The following is a 19,436-nucleotide window of genomic DNA, read 5'->3' on the forward strand; positions in this document are numbered from 1 at the left end:
AACATGCATCAAAGTCCCTTTCACCACTCCTGCTAATATGGATTTATCTGCTCTTCTGGCAGTGATGGGACGGCTGACGTAACTGTTTACAGTGACTCCTTTGCTCCCCTCCGGATGACGAGGACGATGATGATGACGACCGACGCTCCTTGCCCGGCAGACGGCCCGGATGGCAGGATTTATGGCCCGCCGGTGCCCATCCTCGGCACGAGAACGCATTGTCTCTGGGTAGATCGTTCAGCCTGTCCTTGCTTTATTGATCTCACTCCTCGCGAGTTCACAACTTCCGCGTTCCTGGTGCATCGCCTGACAGGGGAGAGATTTAGTGGAGGGATGAGGTCAGATAGAGGAAGAGAGATGGAGGTAGAGGAGAGGAGAGAGGAAGAGGGAGGCGGATAGAGAAGGAGAGCGAAAACAGAGAAGGGAGGGAAATAAAGAGACAGGGATAAGGGAAGAAGAGGGAGTGAGGGAGGTAGAAGGAGAGAGTTACTTCCTCTGGGAGGATGCAGCTCTAGGCCAGGTCAGAGAAGATTGATACTTGTGAGTGTGTGGAAGCCTGCAGAATTAGCCTCTGGTACAGTAGAAATCCACTGGTAAACACAGCCAGCAGCTCTCAAAGGTGTTCACATCAATCTCAGGACTCGTTTTGCGGTGCAAAGTGTATCCACACGTGCACTCATATCACACATGTGTGCTCGACTCACTGAAGTGGTCAGTAAAACAAACATCACAGAGTCTGACTTCAGCACTTGTTCCATCATCTTTTCACCTGATGATTTTCCTTTTAGCACTTTTAAAAAACCGCCGAGACTCTAAGCTTCTTGGCCATGTACACGATGTGTGCACAGGCGTGCGCAAACATGTGTTGACAGACGTGCACTGTACTCCAAGGTGACATACAGTACGCTTCAACCATTCACCTCCTCGGGAGCCTTTGGTCGTAGCAGTCCCTCAAATCCCGTTTCAGACATGACTTTGAATGACCTCCTCCCGTTTCTTCTGCCTTTCTCTTTTCAGAGAGCTTTGGCTTTTTTTCCCCAGAGTCCACAAGATTACATTAGAAACTCTCTGCTGTTCACAAAGCCCACAGGGAGCATGAAGAAGGCAAGGCAGTCGACTTACATAAGGCCGAACTCACAACCCAGCAGCCCAGAGGGAGGACAGAGACATGACTCTGTAATGTTTATGTCAACCCGTGTAGCCTAATTGGCTTGGCAATCATGGAATATGAACTGTTTGTGTGTCAGTGAGTGGAGGGTGGGTCTTGAGAGTAATCTCTATGTGTTAATATAAGGCACTGTACATTTGTTCTCTGTTTGTGTACACTATTCATTGTTAATGACTTGTCTGGAGCCTCATTCACCAATCCGCTGTCGGAACATTCATTAGCTGTGCATAAGGAGCCGCTCTACAGCGTAACCCCTTATCTTTTGAACTCAGACACTGTGATAAGGATTTCAGAATGACTAGAGATCAGAGTGCAACTCCATTCAATTACTTCTCCGCCATTTGAAAAGGAGACAGACTTCCAAATGGAGCCAGAGAGCCTGAAATGTGAATTGGCATGGCATTCTTTTCAAAAGACGAGGGAGAAGAAAAAAAGAAATGTTGGCGATATCTTATTGAAGTAGTGAACAGGAAAATAAAATGAAATGCGGCTGTGTGCTGTGCCGTCAGCATAGGGAGCCTTTGATAATCAGACTTTTTATTCTTTTACTGAAGTCGGTGAATGTAGAGTACACACAGAGCAGCACACACGGGAGAGGAGCAGAGAGATTCGGGGTGCGTGATCCAAAAACGAAATGGGTCATCAAATTACCCCTGTGATTGTGTGTACCTGCCCAATTATGATTGATCTTTGCAAGAGAAAACAAAGTGGTGTATTTTATTTGCATGTTAAAAGATGCTGTCTTTCGCTCTCTCTCTCTCTCTCTCTCTCTCTCTCTCTCTCTCTCTCTCTCTCCCAGCACCATAATTATCTCAAATGTGAAATGCTATTTAGGTATTCATAATTTATTTCTGTGTGGGGAGGACACAATAGACAAGCGCGCAACGCTCTGCCAAGCCCCAGATTTTTTTTTAGTTAATTGAAAATCTCATTTGCATGAGGAGAAAATCAAACACTCATTTCCATACATGAGATTATAAAAAGATAACTGCTAGTGTTTGTTGTTCCATATTTGATCTGAGCATTTCCACCTAATTGCTAAATGCTGCAAATAGGGCTAGAGTGTAACCTCCAAACTAATGTTCACAAGGCGACTGGATGTTATGTTTCGGTTCAGATGCCTCACTCTGTTTTCTATCTGTGTTTTCCAAAGTTTGCATGTGCAATCAGGCAGATGCGTGAGCTCCTGCGTTTCCATATCAGAAACACAGAAAATGCATAGCTGCTTAGCTGGGTGTCTGCCAACTTCGTAAACAGCAATGCCAGCCCAGCTGGATGTTGTGCAGGGAGGCACGCGCATGGAGCGGACTGTAGCAGTCAGAGCCACTGATCTTCTCTATGATTTGTGTGTGAGAGATCAGAGGTGTCCTGTTTCACCCCTAACAAACAACCCCATGTATTCTAACTTGCTCTCCTCCTCTCGCTCTCTCACACACACACAAACACAACCCCGTCTATTCCAGGCGGACACCATTACAGACCCGGCCTCAGCCTCTGTTCCCTACTTGAAGCTCATTAATGCAGCCTCCTACATGGGCGGACACTGGGAGATTCCCCTCCCTCTCCTCCCTCCCCAAAAAACATGATTAATATGGGGATTTATTTTGAACCCCCGCGTCAAACTGGCCCGAGCGTTGAGCAGGCATGACTTACACATGCAGCACCGACACATTTCTGTCTCACATGTTATGAATCAGTGCGGGTAATTTTAGACCAGGCCATAAACAGCAAAGTAAACTGTTATCCGATGAGGGATTTTTTTATAAACATGGCCTGTGGGGATTTGCTGTTGATGTAGCATGTTGCACGATTACTCAGAGACTGTGAGGAAAAGTAACACTGCAGTTGTTTTACACCTCATCTTGAATGTTTACAGTTTTGAATTTATTTCAGCCTGGCATGCTAGTTAGCACCTGTCGAGAGCCTCAAAAGTCATGTCACCTATTGGCACCCAAGCGCATTCGGTTCCTCCGTGCGCTCGACGTCATCTGCGGTACGCTCCGACAGGGTCAGGAAATTGTAAACACCCAGGTTCTCGCTGTTAATGATTAGGTTACGATCTTCATGTGTTACTCGTAGAGGATGCAGAAACCTAAACCCTGTGGTTTGCTCACACAGGTGATGATGAGGTGATAAGGGCTATGTTGTGTTGTTTTCCCCCCGCTGAGGTGAATAATGTAACTGCGATGCCGTGTACGGATTCATACTGTTTGTCTGTTTCAAAGCTAAATCCCTTGATTCGTAAACACATCTGCATCGACGGCGCACATCCGCGCTCCCACAGCTGTAGCGTGTGACGACCTCTATTCAGTAGCTGGGGAAAGGACAACTGTCAAATTAAATGACATAAGGTATATTTTATTTCTCAGTGCGTCTGACCTAAGCATTTTGCCTCAGAAATATGTGCTATGTATTTTCATCTCGGGCTCCAGCGCAGGTAATTGAAAAGCATTGCTCAGTGTAGCGTATGCACTCAGACATGCGATGAGGCCACCATTACGGTTCAGCATGGCCTGGAGGGATGAGGGGATGGAGGGATGGAAGAGCTGCGCGCCATGATAGAAATTTTAGATTAACTGGGACCCTCGCACTCCTCCCAATGTCAATGGGTAAACTGGAGACACCTGGAATCTCAAAACCACAATTATAACAGCCATGAAGTATTTTTATTATTATTGTTATTAAAGGTTAGCAACGCAATCTTTGTCCAACTGGAAGTATACTGCACTCAAGGCCTTAAATCTTCCTCTTAAATGACACACGTGATTTTTTTTTTTCACCCCTCTTTTTTTTTTTCCATATGGCCTTCACGGAGAGTGTGCAGTAAATGGGGAGGGAGCGTGAATACTCAGTGCCTCATGTAATAAGCATATAATTAAACTCCTCTGACAATTACATCATGCATTATCAGCCTAAGCCAGATCCATTACTCCTCTCGATCAATGGCTTGGCCACAATAGGCCTCCTACTCTGACCACACCAGGGACCGGCGGCCAGGCAGCTGCAGCCTCCTTTGCTGTATTGCAGCACCAGTAAGTGCTGTTAGTGACATCCAACACCAAGGGTTTGAATGGGGAGAGGGAGGAGGGCCGGCTACTTAATGCTAGGTGAAGGGAAGGAGGAAATGGGAATTAGTCGTGATGAGGACAGCGAGGAGGTGGTGCAGCTACTTGCTGAGGCTCTAGAGTGTAATGATGAGTCATGGTAGAGTGAATTAGAGTGTGGTCCTCTTTCCTCTGCAGTATCGGAGATTGCTAACTCTAATAATGAAATCCTCAAAGATTACTGGGGTCGAGCAAAGGCTAGTCCAGCGCTGAGTTGCATAATGATTATGAATTAAACATCAGAGGAAGTTCCAGCCAAGCATGCGGGCTCACAGAGATACGTTTTAAACTCCGGGTACATCAACAATTCAGATATGGAATATTTTAAAGTCGGCTCTTTCATTCCGTAATGACTGTGCGCGAGTAATAGATTCAGGGTGGAAAAGAAAGGGAATTAAGTTGTGGCATGGCCTCAAAGTCAAGCTTTCCTTCAAGAGATCATCAACTATTATCACATATTCGATGGCATCATTGGCAGGAGGAACTCAGGAGAGCGAGCACATGCGTGCCATCTGCCAATGTGATGTGAGAAGGGTATGAGATTATAATTTTGATCAGTCTGCCAAATCCCTTCTGCCTGTCAGAGTGGTCTGAGAGGAGCGACCGCAGGCCCTGCGAATAGATTAAATCAGCCCAACCTCTTTCTGGCTCCATCTGCTTTCCACTCTTTCCTTTCTCACTCTTTCACTCTCTAACCTCTATTCATCTATTCCCCCACTCATCTGTCCATTTCATCTTTTTTTTTCTTCTTCTCCTTCCTCCCATGCTCTCCTGCTCCTTTTCACCAAAATTATTACATTACACATCCAGAGAACATCCATTAGCTCGGAAACATGTTCTTTCTTCTCCTTCTTCTCTCCCTCTCCTTCCAGGAATTGGCTAAGGCAATGTTATTTCAGATTATACAGTTGTTAAAGCTCATTTTAAGCTAACAACGGGACATCAAAAGCGGTGAACCCTGCACAGAGGGAGAGGAGGAGGTGTTGATGGAGTTTCTGGGCAGGTGAGAAATGGAGAGGGGCTGTGAAGAAAAGACCTGATCAGATGGAAGGGGGAGATTAGAGAGGGAATTATTAATGGGGCCAGGGCCCTTTGGAGCAGGAGATTTGTTTGGAGGAGGATGCAAAACTGCATGCGAGATAATCGAGCGAGGGGAAAAAACTGATTTTCTCTCCTTTAGCACAATGTGAAATCGGAAGATATGAGGATCTGGACAGGGTGTATCGTTTTTACTCTTTCTTCAAAATCATTTTAATCATAGAATACAATATGAGGATTAAGGAAGTACGCTAAAGTGTTAAATGTAATGCCTTGATAACTTGCATTGTGCAGCCTATGCTAGAAAATGGCCTGGATAAAACCTATGCCCTTTTCTGAGATATGTGCTGCTATGTTTTTTTTTTTTTTACTCTGTATTCTTTCCCGGAGCAAGCAGGTCACCCCAAAGGGAGCTAGAGTGATTGATGCCCTGGTGTCGTGCTGATTGACTTCATGGTTGCATACCCTGGAAGAAGGGATGAGGTACAGATGAGGTTCACTGTGGTGGGGCAATCACAGCCACCCAGGACATACTTCATTTCTAGGCCCCCTTCTCCCCACGGATCGGTCCTCCATCCACCCACACACCTTGCAGGTTGAGCGGGCTAAAGGCAGGGCGGGTTCTCGGCGTAAACGGTGACCCCTGCGTGAGCGCACTTGTTTTGCTTTTCGTGTTTGATGGGGAATTTAGGGGTCAGTTGGTCTTGAACCATGCACTCCCAGGAGGTCAATATGACCATTGTGTTCTGACATGGAAGGGCTGCAGACTGGGGAGTTACCTGTGGCGTCTGTCTGTCATTCAGTTTGTATGTGGATTCAAGGGGCAGTATATAGATTGTGTGCACTAAATGCACCTCTGCTGTGATTCCATACCACCACAGGCTTTCTCATTTTTCTCGATTTGAGCTGTAATCCATGGGGATTACTTGCTTTAAAATGCATTTTAAGCTTCTAAAATAATATATTATTAGAGGTACACTTTAGAAATGACATGTACTAGGGCTGTATCTTAAACACAAAGTGGCTTGTGCACTGCACAGGCCTGGTACTGTATTTATATTGGGGTTGCACATGATGAGAAACAGATGGAGTGTGTCAAAGATAAAAGGGAAGGAAGTATGAAGTATGACTAAGGTTATAATGATGGGGAGCCAAGACCCAGGAGACCAAATACACATTTCTCCCTCTCTCTCTCTCCCTCCTGCTCTCTGTTTTGCATTTGCTGATTTTTTTTTTTCCTGCCTGGTCTCGAGATGTTTGCTTATTTAGCCTCGGACCAGATTCACACCAGATCAATCTGTGGTACGGCAGAGGAATAACCCCCCTCCAGCAGTTATTGGGCCGTGCAGAGATGGGGGGGAAAAACTGTAGCAAGGGAAATCTTAAGTGGCCGAGCTCTGGCTGGTAGTGAAGCCAGACTAATATCAAGCTCATTGCTCAGTTCTTCAGCCAGTATCGATCCACCATAATGTATGTTTAGCTGATCCTGTTCTGAACTCCTTTCAGTAAACAGGCCACGGTCAATACTGTCGCACCATGTTTGACTAACACCTCCGTGCCAAGCCAACAACCAGCACCTCACTGACTTGCACTGCATGTCAAGTGAAGCGAGTTGGAGCAGCAAAAAAAAAACAAAAAAGCAGCTACTTAAAACCAGCCGGCATTAAACTGCACCAGAATGGTAGCGGCAGCAGCAGTGGTGGCGATGCTAATGGGCAACAGAGTCCCAAACTGTCATGTAGCAGCGTTGTTTGTGTCATCTCCGAGAGCCAGCCCCCCATGTGCACCTGCTGCTGGTGGGGTTCATTATGGATTTCTCTAATGGCTTTTAGAGTTTTAATAGCAGGGTTTTGCATGGAGCGGGTAATGAATAACTCGATGTCGTCCCTGTGCCTAATGAGAGTGCCCACTGTTTCTCAGAGACACAAGGAAGAGACGAGCATGGCAGGCAGCTTCTGGAAGCCGTCTTTATTTATTCATTTGTACGTATTTGTTTGTGTGATGGATTATTTGTGCAACTGTCTCATTTTAGGGGGAAACACAAAGAAGTTATCCAGTCTTGTTGACTTGGTAAATCCTTTTTTGTGTGCCTTTTTTCATTTCTGGAGGATGCTTCTTAGCTTTTTGTAACAGCCAATATGCTTCCTACACAACAGAAAATAAGCCAGGGAACATCAGGGGGGAAACAACAGGGGAGGGTGATGGCATTACACACCTGTGGTCCTAATGAGGCTGGCTGCTCCCGCATCAGTCATATCCACTAACTGGGTTTTCGGCTTGCCATTTCTTTCAAATGGGGAAACGAAGTAGGAAAAAATAAGAAGTAAAAAGTAATAAGAGGCTGAATTTGAATTCATAACTGGAAAACGATCCTCCAACCTCTACCTTAGTAAAAGTAATACACACCTGAATTCACCGCCGGGAAACTTTGGGTCCTGGCATTCGTGTAAATGCCACCACCCACCCAAACACCCTTGCAGATCAAGTACACCCCATCATGGTAACAACATTGTCACGCTGGGTGGAGGCCACTGCCCCCTGCAATGCAAAAACTGCTCAGGAATGGCCTGAGGAACATGACAACCAGCTCAAGGTGTTGACCTAGCCTGCAAATTCCCAGCCCGGTGAACAGAATAAAATGTTGGCATTGTATGTTTTCAGCACGGATACATGAAAAGTTGTACCATATTAATAATTCCACAATTTGTGTCATGTCATGTTCAGATTCTATATATTTGAGCTGACTTTCATGTCAGGAGGTGGAGGAGATGTTGGTATCGCCACAGTTAGGCAAGAAAACGAAAAGCCAGAACCCGCTGTTTGGAACGGTGTTTCCACATTCGCGAGTGCTAAACCACTACATATGTTTAATTCTGGACATCGGACATTGATTTCAGAGGTTTCCATGTATTCTCCATCAGTTCATATATTTCTTAGGTATCTGATCTGCAGTGTCAGTAGAGCGACAGTTCGGTCAGATCGTAAAAAAATAAGAGTTTACCTCCTACAACCCCAATCAATATGACCTCTAGAAAACACATTGGCATAATCAATCACTCGGTCGCTTGTTTTAAAATTCTGTCTTTCAGCAGCAGGTGACAGCATGGATTACCATTAATACCATTCATTCGGATACCTGCGCCCCTCTGCTTCACATGGGGCAATACTTTTTGCCGCTGAAATGTTTGATGAAAAATAGAAAGTGGAGTCGAAGACTCTGCTCGTCAAGCACTTTTTCTGATGAATCACTGTTATGTTGGTGGTGTTGTCTCTCGGCGGAATGAAGCCGGTTCGATATTCTCACTCTGTCTCCTCCGGAGCAATAGACAGCTGTCTGTTCTCGCAAATTGACTGCAGGTGCTGATGTAATGAAAGCGTAGCAGCGGCGGCTTCTGTGGAGAACAAGAGCAGAATAACGCCCAAGCAAAGGTCATATGCAGAAATGATATAATGTGCATAGCTCGGATGAATACTGCGCACTAAACACATAAAACGAGGTTGGCTTTTACTCCTTTCATGAAGAACCCCATTGAGGGAAATGTAAAGTAAGTGAGTTAAAGCCTTTATCCCCTATTGATTCGCCGTATTGAATCTGTACCAATCACAGCAGAGGAGATGTAAAGAGATAAAGGCGCTCACAGAGGAATGTTCAAGTTTAGGGAAAATTGAATTGTTGAATGTGCAAAACACCTCCCTGATATTCACATCAGGAAGATGTTTTGTGCTTCATTTTAACTATGTAGAGCTGTCACACTGCAAAGTAAAGGGAAATCCAACTGTATGCACTTTAAAGATGGGAGATACAGAACCATGGAATTCAAACTAACGCTGCGCCGCCATCATTTTCAAGGTGAAACGCCCACTCCTACATAATGCAACGTCCTCTCCTCTTGCTTCGGCAACAATTGCTCCTGTAAATATCGACCCCGTACTATTCTAATGTACTGCAATGAATGAGAATAAGGCTTTCTCTGAGACGGACCATCCACATTAACTAATGTGTGACATATAGCGGTATGGGCATGTTGTCCCCTGTACAGCATGTGCACTTTGTCACAAGAGTTTTGAAATCAATCAGCCCTGTGTGAGTTATTCACAGTCCAACATCAAAAAGGCATTACTTATCTAAGGCTTTTAATTTCCAATCCATCTGTCAAGCCAGTTGAAATATGGAATCTCATTACTTTGAACAAGTGGGGAGGGGGACAACATAAATCATTTTATTTTCATCTTACCCGTGACAGAGTCTGTTTAGAACCGGACCAGAGAGAAATGGCGGAGAAAGTGGGAGCCGGAGAGTGAAAGTGACAATCAGAAGAAGAGAAAGAGAGATCTAAAGTGACACTTGGAGGGACAGAGAGTTAGAGAGGGGAGGGTGGAGGGGTTACTTTTTCACTTTCGCTGATTTTTTCACGTTTATCGCCTGCACCTCTTGAAAAAGTATGATTATATAATTAAAGAGTGCGGCTAAAACTCATGATTATATTCAATATCGATAAATCTGCTGATCATTTTCACGATCGATTAATCATGTCGATAAAATGTCAAAAAAAATTTAAAGCGGCGTCTTCTTATCGTCCAACACGTCCTTGTCGTGTTGCTTCTTTTGTGCAACCAATGTCCAAAACCCAAAGACTCTTCATTTACTATCACAAATGACACACAAATAAGCAGCAATCCCAACACCTAAATGTGCACTATGTAGTTTTGAAGCTGGAACCAGCATGTTTGACATTTTTGCTTGAAAAATGACTGAAACCATTCATCTTCTTTTGATCGACCAAATCAATTAATCGACTAATGAATAGTTTCAGCTTTATTTACGAGTCATCGAGTCATTGAGTTCCCCCCCGACACACACACACACACACACACACACACACACACACACACACACACACACACACACACACAGAGTACTTATATGCACTTGTATGTTCCTACCTTCAGCACTTACATCATAGCACTTATCAAGGTATCCTTGATGAATAAGCAACTACTTTGCTCTGACGAGGGCTTGAATATTTTTTCTATCCTTTCTACTTTATCAACAGAGATATGTTGTGGTTTTTTTCTTGTGACAAATGTACTTGTGATTGTAAGTCGCTTTGGACAACAGTGTCTGCTAAATGCCCTAAATGTAAATGTAGATTGTTCAAGATGTGTTTAATTGTTCCTAAGCACTGCAGATCTTGCTCTGTATAAAAGGAAAAAGCAATTGCAAATAGGCTAATATTTGTTAAAGAGAATTAAAAGAATAGAGTGCAAGTGTAATGCAAAGAGGCACGTATTTATTAAGATGCTGGTCATTCGGTACAGCAATAATCACTTCCGTACATGCCCACAGGGGGGGCACTTTTCTGCTAATTATTCATGTCACCCTGGGAGGGACTGAGGCACAAATTGAGTGTAGTGCCCCTTTAAATCCATCACTGTACCATAGTCTAATAATTCATGTCTATTACAGACCCTCTAAATTATTAATTTGCCAAGATAATGAAAATATGCTAATTAGAGAATTGCTATTGAAAAAAGAATGCATAACACTCCTCAGCCATCATAATTAGGATAAGTAATTATTTAAGCATTACTTCGTGAAGTTGAGTTATAACGGCCTGTCAGGTCCTTGTGAAGGATCAGAACACCAAATTGTGTTTGATTGACGGCAGCGTTTTTGATGACTCATTTGAGGAAATACAGTCCTGACAGGTTTCTGAACGTCTGAGTGAAGGTTGTAGAAATGATTGCCTGTGTCACTGTGGGCAAAACACAAAAATGCTGTTGCACGCAAGAATGCACAGGCATTATGTTTATGCGGGCAAACAGTATTGAGTCCTGTCGTTCCACACAGGCTTTCGCTTTGGTCGTATAGATTGTGAAAAACAATTTGAAACGCAGCCCAAAGAGTGAAACAGCACTTGTTCCCAAACTGTCGCCCTTCACTCAGCTGCTTCTGATTAAGCAAAGGAAACCCTTCAATCCCTCTCCCTCTTTTTTTCCTCGTACTTTTTTCTTCTCCTTTCTTTCACGATGGGGCCGCTGAGCCATTTCCAACAGAGAACTATTCTGAAAGTTTATCAACAGCTCCTAGTCAATCCGTTCCTCCTTCTTTGTGCTCTCTTCTCCGGGGTCCCTTTCCTTCTTCCTCCCCCTCGGGGCCTGCTAGAAAGGAGAGCTCTGTCATGGCCCTGCGGAGAGAAAATGGCGGAATTCATCCCATGCTGTGTCGGTGATAACACTCCCGAGCGTGACACATCCCGCCTCAGATTACAAGCAGAGGATTCATTCCTTGCATTCTCCTTGTCACCTCGCCTTCAATGCCAGCATTAAGTAATTTGCCATAGAATAATGGGCCCTATCTGGGGAGAGGCCCTGCCTGCAAAAGACTGGCTGTCTGTGCAGCCGTCATGTTACAAGAATGACATCCAATGTGGTTTGCATGCATAAGGTTTATAAACACAAATGTACAAAAGCAAACGCATGCACGCATTGGAGCGACGAAACAAAACATGCCACACTGAACACACACCCACACACAGACTGTGACCACGTTCTGCAGAGAGAACAGCACAGCACGGATTCTTTATCAGAAACATGGCTGCCTTAGCCTCCAATATGATTCTGTAAGTGACCCAGATTACAATAAATGACACTAACTGTGAGTTATCAGCTGATCTGTGAACTCACCACCGGATGCAGCGCAGTAGCTGTAGCCGGAGAGAAAATACTGCTGACTAATGTCTCTCTCTGTGTGCCTGGCTGGTGCCAGAGCTGATGTAACTCTGCCAGGAAGCAGTCTGTTAACAGATATTTGAGTCGCAGCAATTGCCAGCCAAGACTGAGTCACTCGATTCTTCAATGGGCTTTTTTTTTTTTTCTTTCTTTTCTTTCTTTCTTTTTTTTTTTTTTTTTTGCCATTTTAGATCTACTGTATGAAAATAGATAAAATGTCCAGACAACAGCTACTGAATGATGTCATTGACAGTAAACAGAGCACAGGAAAAAGCCGTTTGTTGGATGTTATTTATTTCAATGTGAGATTCAACAAGAGTTTATAACAAGACAGACCTTCAAAAACCATTACGAGACCGACAAACTTCTGTTAAGTCTCCAGTTTTGCTGATAAAATTATAGTATCTGTCTAACATAGGACATCATTTACACCTGGCATTAACATACAGTCTGTAGCTGGACGTGCTCTCTGGATAAGGTAAATACATGTTAATGCACTGTAAATGGACTCTGTTTGGATTAGCCACAGTCACACTGTGATAGGATCTCAGCTAGGTATTAATCCCAATTCATCTAGCACGGTTGTAAACTCTATGTCTATCCTGAAAGCAATACTGATAGAGAGAAGATTATCCACTATCCACTCGCCACTAAACCAAGCCATGTCACATCATGACATACTTCACTTTTTCCCACAACTCATAGCACCAAAATCAGCTGAGCTCAACCCCCTCTCATCCCTCCAGACGGCCAGTTCAAGCCTCGGAATGAACCAATTCACACGTTTCACCCTTGTACCGTTCCTTTCATTTTAATAGCAACACTGTTCCCCGCCTTCCTTCCTCCCCTCCTGCAGTACTCTGCTTAACAACGATGACCCGCGCTGACCCCGACACAACCTCACTGTCTTCTCCTGAGTAGCTAATGGCCAGCAGGCCTCATCTCTCCATTGACCCCTCGCCCATACTGAGGTGAATTATGGCACCTGAGCAGCGGTCTAATGCGGCAGGTCCTGACACAGAGACATCAGTCCAGAAGGGCCGGTCCGGGCAGACTAATGATGCAGGCATTGGTAAATGACGGGCAATGTTAGAGAGAGACAGAGACAGACAGGGAGAGAGAGAAGGAGAGGGGGCGGGGGGGTGGGAGCTTATTAGGGCTGATTGCCTCATCATTGTGTAGGGAAGACAAGCAGAAAGACTATGGAGTTCATTCCTCCAGGGTGACTCCGTTTCTGCCCGACTTCATTCCAGGCGCTGATCAATGAATTGATTATGGACTTGATATGAGAGCTGATTGCGAATCTGGCGGATACCGAACACTGCTGCTGACTAGCTGATGTGACAGTCTTTTGAAGTAACGTCTCACCTTGCCCATTATTCACGTTGTGTTTGCACTGCACAGATAAAACGTTGACTGAGAGAGGTCTCTGAAGGTCAGTTTTTAACACGCCTGGTCACATTTTTTAATTTGAAAGAAATTAGATTTCGCATCACGCTCTCCGAAGGCAAATAATGTTTGTTTGCGTGTGTTTATTGGCTGCTCCTACCCCTCTGTCTCAATCACAGGCTAGAATAGATTCCCTGCAGGGTTCGGCTGCACTGCACAACATGCTTCTCCTCTGGGATCTGGACACATTCTGCCTCCTGCTGTCAGGCTCAGGAGACCCACACCCCCCCTTCACCTCCACCCCCATCTCCTTTCTTCCCTCCTCCTTCTCCCTCTAACCCCTTTTTTTCCCTGGCCTGAGACAGAGGACGTGTGATGACAGAGGTGTCAGCACAGGTCACAGTGATCCTCTCCTACCGTTCTGTTCCCACTGGCCCGGGAGTCGATACATTCCTCCCCGTTCTCGGTCTCCATCAATCTGCTCTCTGTGCTCTCAGGATCCACATTCCTGCCCATCAAGAGCTTCCACTGTCCAGCCTGGCAGGGGTCTGGTTACACTGGACTATAGTCGGAGAGAAGTCTGTGTGAATGTTTCTCTCTCTAATCCCTCATCTCGTTTTCTAGTCGTCCAGATTAGTCATTGTGTGCGTGTCTCTCTCTTGTTTCTTTCCATCTACCTGCTTATCCGTTCTCCCTCCCTGGTCAGTGTGTGCTGTCTCTGTGGCCCTCTCCTCACTCTCTATAACTTCCAAGCCATCCTCCATATATGTCCTCTAGTTAGGGTTCAAAATTAGCACCTGCCAGGGGCCAAATAGCAGCAATATTTGTCTTCTAAGGATAAATCAATAAGGGTCATTTAACACAACTTTTTCACAGAGTAGCATTTTAATGCCTACGGGCTCTTTGCCATGCTCATGTAACAAAGTACATTTACTCAAGTACTGAACTCAACTACAAATTTGATGTACTTGTACTTCACTTTTTCATATTACACAACTTTATTCAGCAACTTTACTACATCTCAGAGGCAGATATTGAACTTTTCATGACTACATTTGTCTGACAGCTTTAGTTGAGTTTTCAGATTACATTTTTTTCACACCCTTCCTTTCCATTAAAAACCATATATCTCCAAATATGTCTTTTTTTTTTTTTTGATGACACTGAAGGATGAAGTGTTTGTTTATAAGTGATGGAAATCCTCCTACTTCTTCAGGTAAATACACTATTTAAAAATTCATCTCGGAACAGCTGGAAAAGGCAAAGCTGAAAAAACAGTTATTATACTTATTCTTTGTGTCTTTTTTCCCCACCAGGGTTTTAAATTTAAGCAGAATCGTATGTCTGTGTTTAGGATAAGATTAACACAATATTGTTTTCACAACAAAACATACAGTAAGTCCATGCATTTATATCTGAAACCTGTACAAGGCTGTTGAACAAACAGTGTGCATAAGTCATCCATCCATCTATGACCACGTCTCTTCCGTTCAGGGTCACGGCTGCCTCGCTGAGCCTATCCCAGCATGCACTGGAGGAGACGGTACTGGTTACCAGTCTCCCACAGGGCTCACATAGACGGACAAACAAATTCACACTTATATTCACACCTACGGGCAATTTACAGTTTCCAGTTGAGCTAACCTGGATGTCTTTGGACAAGCTGTTTGCACAGCTCCCAGTGTATATCTGTGAAACCCTACGCGTGGAGCTAACTTCTGGGGTGGTCAACAAAAGGGCACTATCTCTGGGTGACTCGACTCTCTGCTTGATAAATTCCCTGTATCGCACAGGCTGTTTATTGGCTTCCTGCTTTGCTGGTTCTATAAATGGATGTAGTCCCTAAACTTCTGGAGGTAAGCAGGTCCTGTTCACTGGCTGAATATTAACTTCATATTACTTAACAAATCAACAAAGCATGGCAAGAAAAACATTAAATGTATGTTCTTTAATAAATCTGCACTTGTCAATGTTTTTGAAATAACAGTGGACCAAAGGTATATGTATCAGATATCTGATATCTGCTGTATTTTACTGTTTCATGGTATTGGCTTTTAGCTGTTTCAGGAGTCGTGTTAAGTTACTGCTGGTGAAAACCAGTGGCGGGCTAATGATATTTGAGGGTCAGGGGTGAAAAGGGGCACCAGCTGTATGTGGTGGGGCACCAGGGTGTAAAAAGTGCACCCTAGAGGGCATTTTATCATATTTTATCTACCATACGGGCATCCGAGAGGGCGATTTTGCGTGTCTTCGGACATGGGGGCACCAGGGGAGTAAATTTTCTTTTTTAAAAGCCCACCAGTCCACTAGTGGTAAAAACCCTACATTTCCTGATTTCCTGACCAAAGAAGGAGTTGGTTGAGACCCAAAAGACAGCTAAAAGAAGAGTTAATGTTGGACTTTCAGTTCGCCTGGTAGCCGTAAACATGAATCCAAGTGGCGGCTAGTATTGCTTCATGTTTGGTGGAATTGTAAATAGCCAACCAGCAGCTTATTTCTGTCAATAAAGTAAGCAAAATGATTTGACATTTTCATGTTTTATGAAGATATTGATAGGATGGTAATGCATCCTGCGTTAGAGTGTAGTTCAATCCAATAGGACAGTGTTGTGTTTTCAGCATAACTACATATATCCAGGTTCAAAGATTTCGAACCTTCTAGTTTCAGCAGGAGCTAGCTCACATGTTTTATGCATAGAGAGAGTCTACACGTCTACAGCTGTCCTAAAGTTTTATTTGACTTCCATTTCTTTCTTACTCCAATCTTTTCCAATATTACAGCCTTGCACTGTATCCCATCGCCCAGGGCAATATTAACGACAGACTGACAGACGGTATTAAACAAGAAAGCTAAAATCAGATTTTTTCCCACCCCATGAGTGTTCACTTTGCTAAAGTTCTCATTACCTGAGGGAGACAAGGGCTAGAGAAGTCTCATTTCAGCGAGATTTCAGAAGCTAGGTACCCAGACCTTATATCTTTATATTCAATGTTTCAGATGCAATCTCCTCCACACCCTCTTCTCTTGGTTATGAAGTAACCCCTGCCAAATACATTGGCTTTTCTCCCTTGGCTAATCTCACATCATCACATCAGGCCTGTTGTATTGATTTCTGGGGAAAGTAGTCCTAAATTGCTCTTCCTTTGTCAATCTGAGGCTTGTTACCAGGCAACAGGATGACCCCCCCCTCCTGCCGACCCTACACACACTACACAACCCCAAAACGCACACGCACTCCAACACTCACGCACACAAACACACATGCTCAATTACACTCTTGACATAGTGCCAAAAATGCAATCTGAGAGTACCTTTTCCCCCCGTCTAATGCGAGATATGAAACGGTGCTGGTGACAAATATGTTTCAGCACATGCAAACACCAAATCAGTGTTGGAAGGTAAAGCCGTGTCTTTATTGAAGGTATAAAATTACTCGACTAGACATTTCTTGAGTAAAACCCCCTTTCTTCCTTTAGATTTCGGTTTAAAAGTGCACTGTAGTTTTGGGGAAGACATTTTTAATCGACAGAGTAAGATCTTCATTGACTGAATGTTATGCCTGAACAAACTAAATATACAAATATTCAAGTTTTTTTTCTTTCTCCAAAACTACATAGTGCCCCTTTAAAGGAAAATTCAGCAGAAAAACTTCAGCAATAGCATCTGTTTAGGCCGTGGGATTAAGACACCCAAATATTCACGCTCCCCTAATTTTGATTAAAAAAATGTCTTGTAGCGACTTTGTGGCATTTTGATGAATGATGAAAATAATGTGGGTTTTTCAGTTAGAAACAGTGTAGTGTGTGTAATAATTTAATAGCATGAATGCTGAGCTGGAGGCCATTCGGTTAAATATTGCCTTTCACATTAAAAGTGATGACTGTCAAGCCAAATTCCTGAGAAGAATTCCAGCTAAGATAAATCGTCTCTGGCTTTTTTGATAGATTGTCCAAATATTTAAATACAATTATTCAAATACAATTCCTCGCATTAATCACATTTGGACAATGCTCTTCTGTTCCCAGCGCCAATTTTTCATTTGTAACTGCCCTAACCCCTTCAATCTAAAGTGGGAACTCATTGGAGTAATTTCTGTCTAATTCAAATATTCAATCTGAAATGCATCGGGTAGATGCACACACTGCAGAGGGCACACATTCACAACCTCAGAGGGGTGGAACTGCGTTGGGAGCTGGGGTAGGCTGGGCTGTGGGTAGGCTGGGCTGTGGGAAGGGTGGGCGGGTGGGAGTTTCGGGGGGGGGGATTAAATTTTGGACCACCTGCTTCCATCACCTGGGACATATTTTACATGATTGAGCCAAGTGCTTGAGATTGGACACACATGACAACATTCAGGCAGCCAGGCTGGATATGAATGTGCATTTTTGGCAAGAAATGTGGGCAATATTTGTATCTCTGCCGCTGCTCTATCTCCTTTATGTCTCTTACACCAATAAGTTATTCCAAACAAACAGACAACTGACGGATAGGGATTGAGGTTTTAATGAGAAAGAGACAGACAGAAGCGGAAATGAAACACTGGTTGCCCATACAAATTGCTGTAATAACCACATCTACATTAAAGCTTTGTAATAACTTATACAGCATTGCTTTATTGAGGTGGGGAGGGAAAAAAAAGAAGAAAATAAATGCCTATCTGCAGTGTTTCTGAATTAATATCTCATTATGGTTCCGCATCATCATTTTTTGGTCTCATTTTAAAAAGGCAGGGGATTACACACTAATTACATATTGCATGGTGGGGAACGTCTCTGCTGGTGATGAATAAAAGTCCAACTGCTCACAGGGAAGTGTTCCTTTTTCACCGAGGGGGGATGCTGCTCTTTATCAATCAAGTTGGCTTCACAGGAAAGAGGATAATGAATCGGAGTAAGACCTCTTGATCCCAGTCGTTTCTGTTTATTTGTCACTGTCTCCAGATCGTTCTTGTTAGTCGTTTTATTTGTATTTTCTTTAAATCCTCCCTGACACTTGGTTTTGAGGATCTTACCCTAAGATATACGAGCTTGAATGACATTCCTGTATCGCTGGTTTTCATCATAATTTGGTCAAACTTGAAACAAATTTCCTCTCTGTGTTCATGAAAAGATTTCTGTATTCATACACATTCACTGACTCCTTCATGTCACAAGGGTTTTATCTCCCCCCGTGCACATATTCAAAACACGGAACTGGAAAAAAAAAAAAGAAATCCCTCGCCATCACATCTTTCCACTGATGAAATTGGCTCCTTTTAGAAATGATTCCAAGTGTGCATGTGTCTATGTATATGTCTGTGCATGTGTGTGTGTGTGTGTGTGTGTGTGTGTGCCCGCATCGCAGGGAGGCTGCAGTGATAGCCTCAGGCTGCACTCCTCTGTATGTATCTGATCTAGGCCTAATGAAGCTGAAAGCCTGGCAGTTGTGAGGAGCATCTGCAGAGCCACAGAGTGATGGGCATCTCATTCTGCTGCCGTGTCCCAGGGGGGCCACACACATCTGAGGACCCTGCCTGCTGTTTGCACAGTGACTCGGTGCCCCCGTGTATCCGCGCTGCAGAAGGTCATGCCACATATGCTGCGGATGCCATCTGGAAGGTCTGCTTGACTGCCACAACAGCCTCTCATGCAACCCTGGACTGGTGATATAACCGGCTCAGAGGCTGACCAAATACATTTTTTGGGGGGGAAATGAAACTGCCAAGTTTTTTTTTGTTTACATGCATACCTCCACATGTAATCAACGTGAAAAGTCAAACTGATCCTGGTAATTATTTATTTAGTTTTCTGTCTTTGTTCGCTGTCTTGACACCCCTACAAATCTAAAATACAAGTAATAAACACTGAATCTGAGGAGAAAATGACTTGACACTGATAAAATGAACAGTCCATGGAGCAAGATAATTTCACTTAAAGGTGCAGTATGCAATAATTTGCCACCTATCGAATTCATACTCAAAAGAAATGGGGGGCAGCAAATCACCAGAGTAACCACTGACTGCCACA

The 19,436-nt window shown here is 43.9% G+C and overlaps 1 long non-coding RNA gene across 1 annotated transcript in view; it reads left to right on the top strand.

Annotated features, from left to right (window-relative positions):
- LOC311273539 overlaps positions 1-19,193 on the top strand; it is an 89,024-nt gene extending 69,831 nt beyond the window's left edge. Inside the window, exon 5 of the long non-coding RNA XR_014624684.1 lies at positions 18,828-19,193. This is a non-coding gene — a long non-coding RNA (uncharacterized lncRNA). The remainder of the gene's footprint in view (positions 1-18,827) is intronic.
- The last annotated feature ends 243 nt before the right edge of the window (positions 19,194-19,436 follow it).

Source organism: Pagrus pagrus (assembly GCF_965226575.1).
Source record: "Pagrus pagrus genome assembly, chromosome: 18".
Taxonomy (NCBI): domain Eukaryota; kingdom Metazoa; phylum Chordata; class Actinopteri; order Spariformes; family Sparidae; genus Pagrus; species Pagrus pagrus.